This window comes from Mus caroli, chromosome 14, assembly GCF_900094665.2.
Source record: "Mus caroli chromosome 14, CAROLI_EIJ_v1.1, whole genome shotgun sequence".
Classification (NCBI taxonomy): Eukaryota; Metazoa; Chordata; class Mammalia; order Rodentia; family Muridae; genus Mus; species Mus caroli.
This window is the reverse complement of record NC_034583.1, coordinates 103908758-103924797: the sequence shown is the minus strand read 5'-3', so window position 1 is coordinate 103924797 and position 16040 is coordinate 103908758.

Here is a 16040-nt window from a genome sequence, read left to right as displayed (position 1 = left end):
TGTAATTATTTTTCTGTTGTAATGTGAAAAACATACGTGGAACAGTATTTCACTGGTAGGGGTAGGGTTAGCAGAAGGGTTTTGAGTCATTTAATGGGTAATGTAAAGGGCAACCTTAAGGGTAAAGGCAAGGCTAAGGATAGGAGTAGAGGTAGGCATAGATTTAGCAGTAAGACTAGGAATAGGGGGTAAGGTTAATGATAATGGATGGCAGGGCAGTAGTAAGGGTAGGTGTGGGGTCAGGGCAAGGATAAGATAATAAGGGTACCTGTAAGAATTGGGGTAAATTATATGCGGAATACAGGTAGTGGTATAGTTAGAGTTCGGGGTAAGTGTAGAGTGATAGCTTGGGGTTGGGATGGTGGAAGGGATAACGGTAGGGGTAGAGTCTGTGGTTGGGGTTCCCAAGGGGGCAGGAGTCGGGTTAAGGCAGTGGATAAGTGTAAGTGTATAGCCCTGGCTGTCCTGGAACTGACTTTGTAGACCAGGCTGGCCTCAAACTCAGAAATCCACCTGCCTCTGCCTCCCAAGTGCTGGGATTAAAGGCATGGACCACCATGCCTGGCTTGGGAACTCTTATGTGTAAGAGTTAGGAGTACAGTTAGGATTGGGGTTTAGCTAGAGTAAGGTTTAGGTTTGGGTGTGGTTAAGGTTAGGGTTATGATAAGGTCAAGGTAAGGATATGGGTTGGGGTTAGGAGTAGCATTAAGTTTAGAGTTTAGGTAAGTATAAGATCTAGTGTAGGGTTAGGGTTAAGATAGGGTTAGGTTTAAGTAAGTGTAAGGGTAACATTTAATGTATGGTTAGGGTTTGGGTTTAGGTAAGTGTAAAGATAACATTTAGTGTAGGGTTAATCTAGGTTTGGGGTTATGGTTAGGTTAAGGGTTAAGAGTAAGGTTGGGTTTAAATCTTGTGTTGGGATTGTGGTTGGTGATGTGTTCGACACAGGGTTAGTGTTGTGCATAAGGTAAAGAATATGAATAACGTAAGTGTTACTGTAAGGGTAAGGGTGTGGGTCATAGTTACCTGTAAGGTTAGGATTTCTATAATGAAATTTTATACATAGCCTTCCATATCACCTTGGCTGAAAGAGTCTATGATTTGTTTCCTATTGTTTATGAATCTATAAGCAAAATACTTACTCATAGTATATTAAATATATGGATGTGTGTGTGTGTGTGTGTGTGTGTGTGTGAGTGTATACATGTTTCTGGGCAAGTGGTTACACGTTTGTGTATGGTACACATGCCTATGTACAAGTTCTGGTGTTCCTCAGGTGTCATCTACTTTTGTTTAAATCAGGATGTCCCATTGTCTTAGAATTTCCTAGAATTGCAGACCAGTTTGCCCAAGATATTAATATGTCTCAATTTCTTCCTCCCAATTCTGGGATTATAAGTGCTTACTACTAAGGATGTTTTTTTTTTTTTTAATGTAGACTCTGAGATGTCCTCATGTCCTCATGTTTCCAAGGTAACAGTTCACCAACAGAGGTACCTTATCAGAACCTTGTGTGTTTTCTAAGAGCCTGGAAAAAATGTAACATATCCCTGAAAGCAAAATGCTATGAACATGGTAGTATTCATGTCTTTACTTTCAGATGAGGAAATTGTGTGTAAACATGACTTGCTGAATGAATTCAAATTCATGGATGGGCTCACCAGATTTTAGCTTTTAATTCTATGTCATTTGTCAAAATGTAGGATGCATGACAGTGGGATGTATAGAATGTAGAACTAGGCTGGCCTTGCTAACTGTGCATATTGACTTGAGTAAGAATTTTATTTGCATTTCAGAGGTCTATTAATGGAGTGATCTGTGGTTGGAGCCTTTTATGTAAACACTTGATACTATTTATCCCTTGTTCCTTAATGTTAGGGGAAGAAGTGATTTGGGAGAAACATTTGGGAAAGTTCAAGGGAATTGGAATTCTTCAATTGATGTCTTGGTTCTGTTGTGAGAATTTTGTTTGCTTGTTTATTCAATCATATTTTGTTTGTTTGTTTTTAAATCTGTGTGACCTTGGGTGACCTGTGTAACTCTTCTAATGTTTCATTTGTTGTCAGGGTATTTGGGGATTATAGTTTGACAGTATTATAGAGAATATGGAGATGGCTCAGTAGGCAAGAGCACACAGTCTTCAAGAAAAAGTACCTGAGTTTGACTCTGCATCACCCACATAAAGAACTGCACATGGCCATGTGGCCTTGTGACTCCATCATTGGTGAGTGGAAACAGATGGATGTCAAGGACTTTCTGGATAGCCATCCTAACCAAAACATTTTCTAGTTCAGTGAAAGACCATGTTTCTCATTATTTTCCCATGCTTATTGAAAAGTGATAATTTTCTCATGCAATCTAACCAGTTTACAGTTTCCCTCTCTTTACTCTTGCCAGTCGCCTCTACTTACTTCTCCTCCCATCTATGACAGTTCTTGCTCAAGGCTATAAGACAGATTGACAAATGACAATACAGATGTTTTGACATCTGCCTATACAGGAAGGAGTTAATGCTTCAAGCTCTCACATGTGTACACCATGCCCACACGTCCCACATAGACATATGCGACACACAGAATATACAGTGATCACTGACAGCACACACATACAATATACACATGCAACTATATTACCCGCCAAAAATTTTTACAAGGATTTTAAACAAATGCCAGACTTTACACTGTCAGCCTTTAACACTTTCCTTTTCCACCTCTTCCTTCTCCTTCCTTGTTATTTTTGTTATTACAGTCACATGTGCCTAAGTTTCATTTGTTTTTACTGGATATTTTATTTATTCACATTTCAAATGCTATCCCTTTTCCTAGAAACCCCCTATACCATTCTCCCTTCCCCTGCTTCTATGAGGGTGCTCCACCACCCATCCACCCACTCCTGCTTTCCCTCTCTGGCATTCCCCTACACTGGGACATCAAGTCTTCCCAAGACCGAGGCCTCTCCTCCCATTGATGTCTGAGAAGGCCATCCTTGGCTACATATGTGGCTGGAGCATGGGTCCCTTCATGTACACTCTTTGGTTGGTGGTTTAGTCTTTGGAAGCTCTGGGAGTCTGGTTGGTTGATATTATTGTTCTTCCTATGGGGTTGCAAACCACTTCAGCTCCTTTAGTTCTTTCTCTAACTCCTCCATTGGGGACCCCATGTCATGTGGCCTGTTTTTTCACTTTGTTTGATACTATTTGACTTAAAAGTTTGCTCTTACCAAACTTTTCTTTTTGGTAACATTGAAGAAGTGGTGTGTTAGAGAAAAGCTGAATAGCCCTTCAGCATATTTAATCTACTTCATGTAGAACACCTGCCATCTTTCAGATCTCTGGAGAGAATTTCCTAACAGTTTGATCAAGGCCACGAGCTATGGATTTGCTTTTTGAACCATGATTTTTCAAGTTTGGCTATTTACATAGATTTCACAGGCACTTATTAATTTCAAAGGAGAAATTAAGTCAACAAATCTATGACACGTCTACGGAGACCTTGCAGACTTTCTAACTTTCTTCTGTCAAATGATCAATTAAATGAGTCTTAATATAATGGCATGCTTTGTGATAAGTTTTGGAATTAATTCTTTCTGTGGTATTCTTATTAATATTTTATGGTTAGTATTTGACATCTTGAACAGTCTAGAGTTCTGGTACTTATTTTATGCTCATATTTTAACTATTACAGTTAGCATAAATATTTCAATTAACATTTGTTTTGATTGGAAACTTAACCTTACTATGTAGTGCTGGCTAACAAGGGACTCACTATGCTGACTTTGAATTTGAAGTGATAGCCCTTCCTCTGACTCCCAGTGCAGAGATTACTGGCAGATGATGCCACATGTAGGTAGGGGCAGTGAACTGATCTTGCCTATATCTCTTTAGATTTGAAAATTTTAAGATGACTGACCACATAATAGATATTTGTATATATCCTTTGAATTTCATAGAAACTGACAGCTATTGTAATATCAATACATGAATGAGTTGACTGACTAAATCTAAAATATTTGCTTCCACTTGCTTAATCCACTATTTTTTAATTTTTATTAGATATTTTCTTAATTTACATTTCAAATGTTATCCCCTTTCCTAGTTTCCCCTCTGAAAGTCCCCTATTCCCTCCCCCTGCTCACCAACCCACCCACTTCTGCTTCCTGGCCCTAGAAGTCCCCTATACTGGGGCATAGAACTTTCACAGAAACAAGGGCCTCTCCTCCCATTGATGACCAAACAGGTCATCCTCTGCTACATATGCATGAGTCTCATCATCTGTTTTCTTTGATTGGTAGTTTAGTCCCTGGGAGCTCGGGAGTACTGATTAGTTCATATTGTCATTCCTCCTATGGGGCTGCAAACCCCTTCAGCTCTTGGGTACTTTCTCTAGCTCCTTCATTGGGGATCCTGTGCTCCATCCAATATATGGATGTGAGCATCTACTTCTGTATTTGTCAGGCACTGGCAGCGCCTCTCAGGAGACAGCTATATCAGGCTTCTGTCAGCAAACTCTTGTTGGCATCCACAATAGTGTCTGGTTTTGGTGGTCGTTTATGGGATGGATCCAAGGTAGGGCATTCTCTGGATGGTCATTCCTTCAGTCTCTGCTCCAAACTTTGCTCTGTAACACCTTCCATGGGTAATTTCTTCCCTCTTATCAGAAGGATCGAGTTATCCACACTTTGGTCTTCCTTCTTCTTGAGTTTCATGTGCTTTGCAAATTGTATCTTGGGTATTCTGAACTTCTGGGCTAATATCCACTTATCAGTGAGTGCATATGTGTGTTCTTATCCATTCTTTAATTTATAGTAATAAAAATGACCTAGATGGGTTGGTTCTATTATTGGACTGAATTGTATTCTTTTTTTTTTTTTTTTTTTTTTGGTTTTTCGAGACAGGGTTTCTCTGTATAGCCCTGGCTGTCCTGGAACTCACTTTGTAGACCAGGCTGGCCTCGAACTCAGAAATCCACCTGCCTCTGCCTCCCAAGTGCTGGGATTAAAGGCGTGCGCCACCACGCCCAGCTTTGAATTGTATTCTTTAACAAAGGTCCTACTAAAATCAAAATAATCACAGAATAATTCCTAACCACACAGTTTGCAATAACTTAAATTATTGATATTATTTGCCTTGGTGTTAGATATTTGATCATGAATTTTCCAATTTAGTAATTAAAATATGAGTTATTTTTTAATCAAAGTAGTTACTTTCTGAATGACTAAATCCCTAGAGACAATAGTGGTTAATATCATAAACACAAATAAATTAAAGAAGAAAATTTTAGTTGTGACTATACCAAGAAATTATTAAATATATTCATAATGAACTTGCCTGAGTTAAACAAACTTTTCCATTCTAAATATTAACACTAATAATAATAAAATATGTAGAAAATTTATACTATGAAGCATTTTGTTCTTACCAATTCTGTTTAAACCACAAGAACCAAATTGTATACTTATCTGTATATCCAGTATTTCAAGTACAGGTTAATAAACATATCCTGATGACCAGATTCTTTTTCTGTCCCAACAGTTTATTTTCCCAGTGGATGTTTCATTCTTAGAGCAGGTTATAATGTAAATGTCAGACCTAGGATTATATGGCATCAAATTTTTAGCTTCTGAAAGGGAGAATTCTAGAAGAAAAGACTCCAGAACACATAAAAGAAGGTCAAGTTGTGGTCTGCATATTGAGGAAAGATAAGAGAAGCTATGGGGAGCCCAGTCTTTCAAGCCCTTATGAGTTTCATTTCTTCCTTTGTTCTATAATTTTTCTCCATCCGTTTCCTCAGAGTAAAGCCAAAAGAAAGTCAGATGACAGCAGCGGGCATATGCCCACCTTTCAGAACATCTGCTTGCTGAAATTGACACAGTGTGACTCAGGAGCACACCTCCATCTGGCTGCTTTTTCAAACAAATCATTTAGATAAAACTTCTCTCTTAGATAAAATGATGTTCCGACAGATTCTGTAGTCACTCAAGCAGCCTACATAGGAAGCCAGCAAGCCGAAGCTCTGATGGTGAAGTGCAATCTAAGGCTGGTATTCAAGGAATGCAGTTACATCACTGTAGCTCCCTTTAAAACATGGACGGTTTGGCTAGGCTAGGCTAGGCTAAGCTAGGCTAGGCTAAGCTAGACTAGGAGCTATGGTCTACACCAATCATCGTTGGAGAGGTTTTTGGTTTTGGGTTACTTTGTGGGGTCCTCTATGTGTATCCTAAAGTATCTCTCAGAATTTTCATGGCTGGATAAAATAATGGGATTAACAGTTAGATTGATCTGAGGAAATAGAAAGGAAAATATCCTGAATGAATTATTTTTATGCTCATACTACTTGGCGCTGTAAGTAGTCATGGGTGAGATAAAGATCCAGAGGGTGAGCCACCAATCCAACAGGATACACAGGCTGGACAGAGATGCCTGCACATTTGTAGCTGATGTGCAGTTTGGTCTTCATGGGGGTCCCCAAACAATTGGAGCCAGGGCTGTCCCTAAAGCAATAGCCTGACTCTGAAGTATATTCCGTTACTAGGATGTCTTACTTCAGTGGAAGAGGATGAACCTAACCCTGCAGAGACTTGATTCATCATGGTGCAGGGGTGGGGGGGNGGGGGGTGGAGGGTAGTGGGAAGATACCCATGGGAAGCCCACACTCTCAGAAGAAAAGGGGTGGGACTCCAAGAAGGGAGAACAAGAGGTGACAGTGTTTAGGGTATAAAAAAATAAATATATAAAGCAACAATTCCAAGAATAAAAGTTAGTCAGGGTAATATTCTTGGGGACCATAGCTCTTTGGATGTAGAGCTATCCATCTGTCTTTTACTAGGATCATGGCTCCATCAATCCAAGTATTCAAAAATGTACATATCAGTATTTCTATGTAGAGACACAGAAGTCTGTGTGTGTCCCAGGCACACATGATAACATTTTTATAGGAGGGAGAAACAGGAGAAAAAATAAAGAAGGTATCAAAACTAATGGCTGGGAGCAAAGAAAACAGCAGACAGCTTTGCAAGGTAGCAGGATGCTGAATGAATCCAAATACTGCTGTGAGGGAGGCTGGTGCCAGGGTGATGAACACCGGCCTTCCATCATTTTCTTTTGTCAGTTGAAATTTATCATTTTAGCTGTGTGAAAGGTATTGTTCAATCATGAAAGAGAGAGAAAAGGTAGGAGGGAGAAGGGAAGTAACAGAGGTATGGGGGAGGGAGGGAGAGTGGGCCGAAGCAACAGAAACAGAGGCAGAGACAAAAAAATATGGATGAATGGATTTGTATTTCAGGTTCAGTGGGTAGAGAGCAATTGTTGATTCCTCACACAACCAGAGAGCAAGAGCAGTTTATGCAAATATTCTTATCCCCAGGTTGAGGATTCTATTTTTAGTTAAATCTTATAAAGGAATGGGAGAGATTGCTTGCTATACATGAGTTAAAAGGTTTTCAATAAGAATGAATTATCTTATAGTTCTCTAAACATGTAAGCCTTATTTGCCTATAAAGAAATCTTTCTTTATTGACAATAAAAAACAAGTGAATAAAATTTAAATTCAAGAACTCTGCCAATGATAGTCCTATGTGGACCTAAATCATATGTCTGAATTTTTTTACTTAAGAGAAGGTTGAGACCCCGAGAGAGGTCAGGATATTTCACAGGAGCATGGATTGTAGGGGAGTAAGAGGCAGAGTTGGCTTCTTAATTCTGAAAGGATTTATAAAAGGAAAGCTAGAAAGGCTAAAAACCCATGTATAATAAGAAAATATGCCCTGAGACCTTGTAAACTCATAGAAATTTTCTGTGCATAAGAATTTGGGGAACAGACAGCACGTGGAGCCTTGAAAGGGTTGGCCTTCATCTTTCTTTTGTAAGAGTGACATTGGCTTGGATAGTCCAGAGCAGGAGGATACAGAAATACAGAGAGAAGACACACAGCACTGATCTTGTGCCCACTGGAGTATTAACTGTAGGCGGCTTTTGATTCATATGTGTGCCTATTAATATTTAAATTCATGCAACTAGATCTTAATTTAAAATCATTTTCATTAAATCTTTCATTATTTACGTGTGTGTAGTGTGCCTATATGTCTGTCTGTGGATCATAGTTACGAAGCAATCACAGAAGGCCAGAAGAAGGCCTCAGATCTCCTGGGATTGGAAAGTGCTTCAGAGTGGTGGGTACTGAGAGTGGTGGGTACTGAGAGCGGTGGGTACTGAGAGCGGTGGGTACTGAGAGCGGTGGGTACTGAGAGCGGTGGGTACTGAGAGCCGTGGGTACTGAGAGTGGTGGGTACTGAGAGTGGTGGGTACTGAGAGTGGTGGGTACTGAGAATGGTGGGTACTGAGAGNACTGAGAGTGGTGGGTACTGAGAATGGTGGGTACTGAGAGCGGTGGGTACTGAGAGTGGTGGGTACTGAGAGCGGTGGGTACTGAGAGCGGTGGGTACTGAGAGTGGTGGGTACTGAGAGCGGTGGGTACTGAGAGTGGTGGGTACTGAGAGTGGTGGGTACTGAGAGCGGTGGGTACTGAGAGTGGTGGGTACTGAGAGTGGTGGGTACTGAGAGTGGTGAGTACTGAGAGTGGTGGATACTGAGAGTGGTGGGTACTGAGAGTGGTGGGTACTGAGAGTGGTGGGTACTGAGAACCAATCCAGAGGCTGTGCAGGAGCCACACTTGCTCTTCTCCAAGGAGGCATCTTTCCGTCATTTTATGACACTATAGTTACTTCCCCAAGCTGAAAACATTAGATGTTGTTGATGGATTATTAATGTTTTGTAAATTTATATCCTATACTCTGATCAATTTTCTTATTTATTATTTCATTTTGTTCCAAATTAGGTTGACATTAAGTTTAATATTTCTAAAAAATAATCACGTATTTGGTAACTCCATATTATTTCTGGAAGTATTCTGCTGTGGTTTGAATTTTAACAAACTGTACTAGAAAGATTCCTATGTCCAAGGATTGGTAACAAGTCTGTGTCACCCCTAGTACTGGGAAGAATTAGAAGGATTAGGGGGTTGGGTTTAATTAAGGAAATTAAGGGTGTAGCCCTGAAGGGCATGCTAAGACCACTCCCCCTTCAGCTGTCTTGTTTCCAGACCTGCATGGAATCAGGGTAGTTCTTTGTCGCACAGTCCTATCTTATGTGGTTATCATGTTGTAACATGTTTCTGCCTCCAGTGATTCAAGGCAATAGGGCCATGGACAGAACTCTTGAAAATTATTAACACTGTGACCAAATGTTAACATTCCTACTATTAATAGTATTGACATCTCTTGATATTTATATATCATCTTTAATAATGTTACTGTTTTCTACTCTCACGAGATGTTCAAAAACACCCTCCCTCACTGAATGATGAAGAAATGATATCTGCAAATTCTGTGTCTAGTTTCTTAAATGTAAATTTAAATATTTAGAAATCCAAGCATTTTGCAATTGTAATTTTTTTTTGCATGAGCTCATGTAAAAATATCATTTACATTTAATATTACTTATAAATGATTATATTGACTATTTCAGATTATTCACCCTAGGAAACACCAATGTAAATATTTTGAAGGGTTTCTGTTAAATATGAATAAATTTGCCCATTTACAACTTTTAAGAACATTCCTTGCCATTTTGAAGGTCTGTATGCTTTTCATTATTATTAGGACTAATGAAGCCATAAACCACAAAAATAATTTACAGAATTAAAAGAAAGAAGAATTTACTAGCTATAAAGACACCTAATAGTAAATACATAGCGCCTTTATTAATTATTTCAATCACATAAGTTGTTTAAAATTCTTTCATTATCAACATTCTGGCTCATATCATAGGTAAGGTATCTAGGGTCATACTTGTGGTCACAGAATTCATCTTGGTCCCACTTTTGAAAAGACTTATTAATGTCAGAGAATGAGCTCTATTACCACAAACCAAGCCCCTACTACAAATATATGCACACACACACACACACACAAGCACCCACACACACACACAGACACACTCACACGCACACACACACACATCAGTTGAGTTAAATTAGCCATTGGTCATAGAAGATTCTAAAAATAACACCCTCACTATATAATTTTCTCCATGACTAATGCTGACAAAATCAACAACAACAACAACAACAACAAAACAATCTGTTTATTTTCATTGAGTATGAACTGAAACATTTTAGGAGAAAGCCAGAGTTATTTTTCTGCTCATTGTTTTATAATGCCAAAGGCAAAATGCACTTGAATTATCTACATATATTTAAAATATCTTAAATATAATTAAAACACCAAACTCATCAGCGATTCATACTTAAGGCACACAAACCTTTCAAAGTGCAAGTTATGGGAACGGACGCCACACGTGGCATGAGTCTAGAAAGAAAACTAGTGACAAATGAAATATCAAAGTCGCAGGAAAGGTAATATTTTTCTTTTCCCAGGGGAGCTGTAAAGGATTTTATGCCCCATTATTTCATTGCCTACCTCTTCCTATTTTAATCATGTGCATAAAGAATTAGTCATGAATTGGTAAGACTTTTGCTCACTTTTGCCAAATGCTGGGGGTCACACTTATTTACATATGTCCTACATGGAAATGACATTTCACAAGGCAGGGTTTGTTTTTAATGTAGTGTGTTTTCCGTAGAAACAAACACAATCCTGATCTTCAACAATCTCGTTAGGCTTTCCTTGTGCTTTGGCTCTGAAAGCTGCCTGTGAAATGCAGGTTATAATAGGTTATAATTTCTGAGCCCTGGGGAGCACAAGAAGGTTTATTTTTTTTCCTTTCCTTTGAATCTGAAAGTTTAACTACATGCACATAACAATGTGCAGTCCATCTTTATGCAAATAGTTTAAAAAGGCTGTGTGCCCGGAGGGCTGTTTTACGGCATTATTTGGTTTTATATCTTTGCAATCAACACTATACAGCTCACATGGCCATGTAAATTCATGAGTAGCTTTTCTATTGAAACTCAAACAAGGTTACTTGCTCTTGAAGATCAGATTGAGATAAAAGTAGCAGTTTCCATAATGGCACAAGAAACAATGTACACAGCGTCTTACATAAACCCCCCAAACTATTGATTTCATCTTTGAAAATGTGTCCTTGATTTCTCTCTGCAGGCTTGGAATTCTAATACTGATTCTAATGGAGGCCTTTCAGAGGCCCTCCTGTATCATCTATTCCCACTTACTCATGTCCGCATAGGTCTTCTGCAGGAATAAAAGGACTCCAAAACTCACTTTATTTTCAGTGCCCACAGTTAGTGTCTCCAGGAACCGCACTTACACATAGACCTTGTATAACTTTATTTATACTTAGGCTTTTTCAGTTGACTTATAACATTTTTAACATAGTGCCCAATACAAGGATATATATATATATTTTTTTTTTCTTTTAGGGGATGTGATTTTCTTATCGCATATCTTTCTTCCTTTGCTTATTATGGTTTTATGCTATTGCTGTTAAACAATTTAAATTTACATGAATTGAGGCCTGTATACACTTAAATATATACCTTGTTTTGGACCAGTTGGCATGTTTTGCATTCATATATTGTTGAATAGGTTGCCCCCTGCCCTGTGTGTGAATAGCTACAGAGACCAAAGCCTAGTTTTTACAGAAATTGATCCCTTAACATCCTGATGAGTAGTACCCCAGGGACCTCACATGGGAACACCCTTGTGCTATTCCACATTGGTCATAGTTCCAACAAGGCTTCTCTATGCTAATTCTCACATTTAGCAAGCTATTTAATCCCCACAACAATATGCAGAGGACCTGTTGCCTCTCCCATGCTACAAACAAGGAAGAGAAGGCATTAGTTGTGTGCCAGAATCCACACATGGAGGATAAATATCTAAAATTCAAAGCAAAGATATTACTGCCTTATGAGAAGTCACCTAAATTCAAGAGCACCTTTCCTCCCAGTACTCTTAGTAAAGCAAGATCACACATACTGTAAGGAAAGCGAGAGATTAATATTTGTACACTTTTCTAGTGTTAGGTTTTTACAATTCTGAATAAATTCGGTTCAAGGACTTATACTTTTGACGAGAATCCTACAACTTCCATTATTAAAGCCTAAGGTTATACACTCATCTCATTTCCATCATTATTTTAGTGACTTTGAAAAGTAATTGAGAAAAGGCACTTGACTGCACTTGAGTCACAGTTGAGGAAAAAATTCAGTAATTATTCAGGCTCTTTGAAGCCATAATCTAGTGGAGAGACAATAAACACAAATATTCCAGGTGACATGCATCTCATATGACACTATTATGACATATAATAATATGACATTATATAAATCATATAAAGATAAAAGACTTCCTTTAAAATTAATGTTGTACAGGGTTTGGGGGATCCAAGTTGGTACAATGTTTGCATAGTGTGCTTAATGCCCAATGCTATGTAAAATTTGTGCTTTGACACATATTGAGATTAAGAGACATGGAGATAGGATGAGAAGAACTTTAAGCTATCCTTGCTAAATGGACCATTTGAGTCTAGCCTGGGCTACATAAAACCATGTACAGAAACACATATTTCTGAGTTTAAACTATTATTGTTATAATTAAACAGAGAAACATGAACTCAAGGAAATGTGCACTCACCACCAAGTATAAACTCTATTTATAGTATGTCACATTGGAATTTAAAAATAAAATAGAAGTCTGTTATTAATTCAAGTTTACTTTCCCACTATTTCTTTTGAGATCACCACTCCAATGCAATTGGTTAATATCAAACCAGACTGTTTTATTATACTTTATTAGGAGTCCATGTATGCTTACATAATGTGTATAATTGATTTTTTGGCATTTGATCCTTGGTCCCAGGTTGCTTGCGCTGTTTCAGAGGAAATACAAGCCTGGGGCAGTCCTTGAGCCTGAGTGTTGATAGCCTACTCTCACTTCCAGCTCACCCTCTACCTCACACTGTTGAAAAGGTGCTATCTCAGCTCACTGCTCTGCCTGCCATCATGCCTCTACCATCAGTGACTCTTCTGGAGCCATGACACAAAATTCTGTAAGTTACTAGAGAATAGTGTTTTATCTCAGAATCAGGAAAGGGAGTAATACAACTATGCCATCAGGAACACTCTTGTATTCTTTGTCTTTAGGTATGTGGACCTTGTGGATACTGTTTTTCCATGGAAACCACTTGCAGCTCCATCAGTGTTTTAGCCTATGACCTTCGGGATTTTTAATTCTGTTTCTTTTGTCACTCATGGAAACAAAATCTTTCTGCTCTTCTTGTCTACTCAATAGAATTATTGTAAACTCTGTGACATCATTTTATTTCCTCTTTGCTTTCTACCTACCCTCTAATTTAATATGTTAGTTTTAATATCAAACAAATATAAGAAATATAAATGGCTGAATATGTTCTCATTAATTATTTAAATTAGACTTGAAGGACTCAAAGTGAGTAGCCTAGAGATACATAATGCCATGACAATCAAGTAAGGGATTCTCTGCATATCTCAAGCCTGCAGCTGGGTTCTCCCATATAGCATGTCTACACTGTTGTAAATAAGGAGGAGGAAGGAAGTTTCACTTCTCTTTCTTAGCTATCTTTGCTCTTGTTTGACAGGCTTCACCCAGCATGCACACCAAACCACACCCTTCCCTGGCAACTGCAGCTGGGGTAGTTTATATTATAGTTAGCTATCTTTTAAAAATGTCGTCTCTCTCTCTCTCTCTCTCTCTCTCTCTCTTCCTCTCTTTCTCTCTCTCCCTGTGTGTGTGTGTGTCTGTGTGTGTGTGTGTGTGTGTGTGTGTGTGTGTGTGTTTGTGTGTATGTGTACAGAGCAAGGACATAATTCCCTGTGATCACAGCCCTGGGAGGCTGAGGCAGGAGGATAACAGTTCCAGATCAACATAGTCTACATAATGAAAGACTTCATTGCAAAAACAAAACAAAGCCAATCTTAAAACCAAACCAACCTTATTTAAATAAAATCTACTTACCAGTTCCAAAGAAAGCTTCAACAATGCAATTTTCATGTATATTAATATATGAGAAGCTGGCCAAGGCAACTGTCTGTCCTATACTTTATTGGGTTCAAACACTTGGCTCCAAGTGTAGTGGCATTGTGCCTTTTTAATTTTAACTTTGATATTTAGCTTAATGGTATATTCTACATTATCTCAATAGCTGTTGAATATTTATCCTGTCATGTAATTTTCTTCTCTAAAGTCTATTAAATTTTTTGTTGGTTATTGTATGTACAAGGTTTTCTCCAGTATTCACTGTTTAAAGTGATGTATACTATACAATTGCTGTCAGTCTCCCAGCCCTGCCTTGTCTTATCTGCAGACTTAGATTGGGTTGTGCATTTTGAGTAACGTCTTTGCAGTGATTCTGACTCTGTTTAGTATAGAGTGTGGCTCATGAGTGACATTACTGAACCCGCTTATGAAGATTTTTTTATTGTACTGCATTTAGAGGAACATAATGTGACTACTACAAAAAGCGATCCTGTTTTTATTTTTAACCTTGTCCTTTTTATTGCCCTTCCATGTTCTATATTTTAGTATCATAATCTTTTCACCACCCACATAGTTCTCCTTGACAAAGTACACCAGCTCTCTCTTTCAAATCCTCCAGCACTGAATCACTGCTGTTTGTTTTGACCTCCAACAGCTTCTGAGAAAGTCTGCTCTACTCCCTCTTTTATTTAAAATGAACCTTCTTTTTCACCGAATTCAACTGAATTGCATTTTCTTGGCTTAGTCTATAGAATTCTGACTTGCTAATAGTTTTATATATCTTTCTAAAAAACAGTTTTATGGAACAGATGGCAGCAACTGCCCAGGACCAGCCGCCAAAACCACTACTCAACCAGCAACAGTCTTTGGCGCGCACAGTGGTTCCTTGTTATGAAATCCCTGGGAACAGGTTGATAGAATTAGGACAATTCCTTCTTTATGGTCTTTTGATTCTCATATTTTCTAAAATAAAACATAGCCACAGTAACAGCCATAATGTTAACACCATCCTGACCAATCACTCTGAGGAAGCTGTCAACAGAAGTCTGTGATAAGAAATTGAGTATTTTCATTGTTGATTTTCTAATCACAGATAATTACTGGGCAAATAAATATTCACAGGGAACTGCAACATCAGATTTGTTTGGTGAACTGTACTTGCAGTAGAATAAATTACTGCCTAATCACTTGAATTATAACAAAATTTTTATGAATATACTTACCATTCATATTATTTTCATTAGATTCTATTCTTCAGTTGCTCTCTCTATATTGAAAGCAGAGCTAAAGAAACTCCCAGGACAGTAAACATTTATTAAGTGTCTGTCTTAATAAGTGAAATGTCACATTATCCACTATTATTTTAATTAATTAATTAATTTTTTACACTCCATATTTTATCTGCCCTCCCCCAACAGTCCACCCTCTGACTGTTCCACATCCCATACCTCCTCCCCACCCACTGTCTCCACATGGATGCCCCCACTCCCACCCCACCTGACCTCTAAACTCCCTGGGGCCTCCAGTCTCTTGAGGGTTAGGTACATCATCTCTGAATGAACACAGATCCAGCAGTCCCCCACTGTATGTGTGTTGGAGGCCTCATATCAACGGGTGTATGCTGTCTGTTTGATGATCCAATGTTTGAGAGATCTCGGGGGTCCAGATTAATTGAGACTGCTGGCCCTCCTACAGAGTTGCCCTTCTCAGCTTCTTTCAGCCTTCCTTAATTTAACAAAAGGGGTCAACTGCTTCTGTCCATTGGTTGGGTGCAAATATCTGCATCTGACTCTTTCAGCTGCTGGTTGGGTCTTCCGGAGTGCAGTCATGCTTGGTCCCTTTTTGTAAGCACTTCATAGCCACAGTAATAGTGTCAGACCTTGGGACCTCCCTTTGAGCTGGATACCACTTTGGGCCTGTTGCTGGACCTTCTTTTCCTCAGACTCCTCTCCATTTCCATCCCTGTAATTCTTTCAGACAAGAACAATTATGAGTCAAGAGTTGTGACTGTGGGATGGCCCCCCTCTCCCTCATTTGATGCCCTGTCTTCC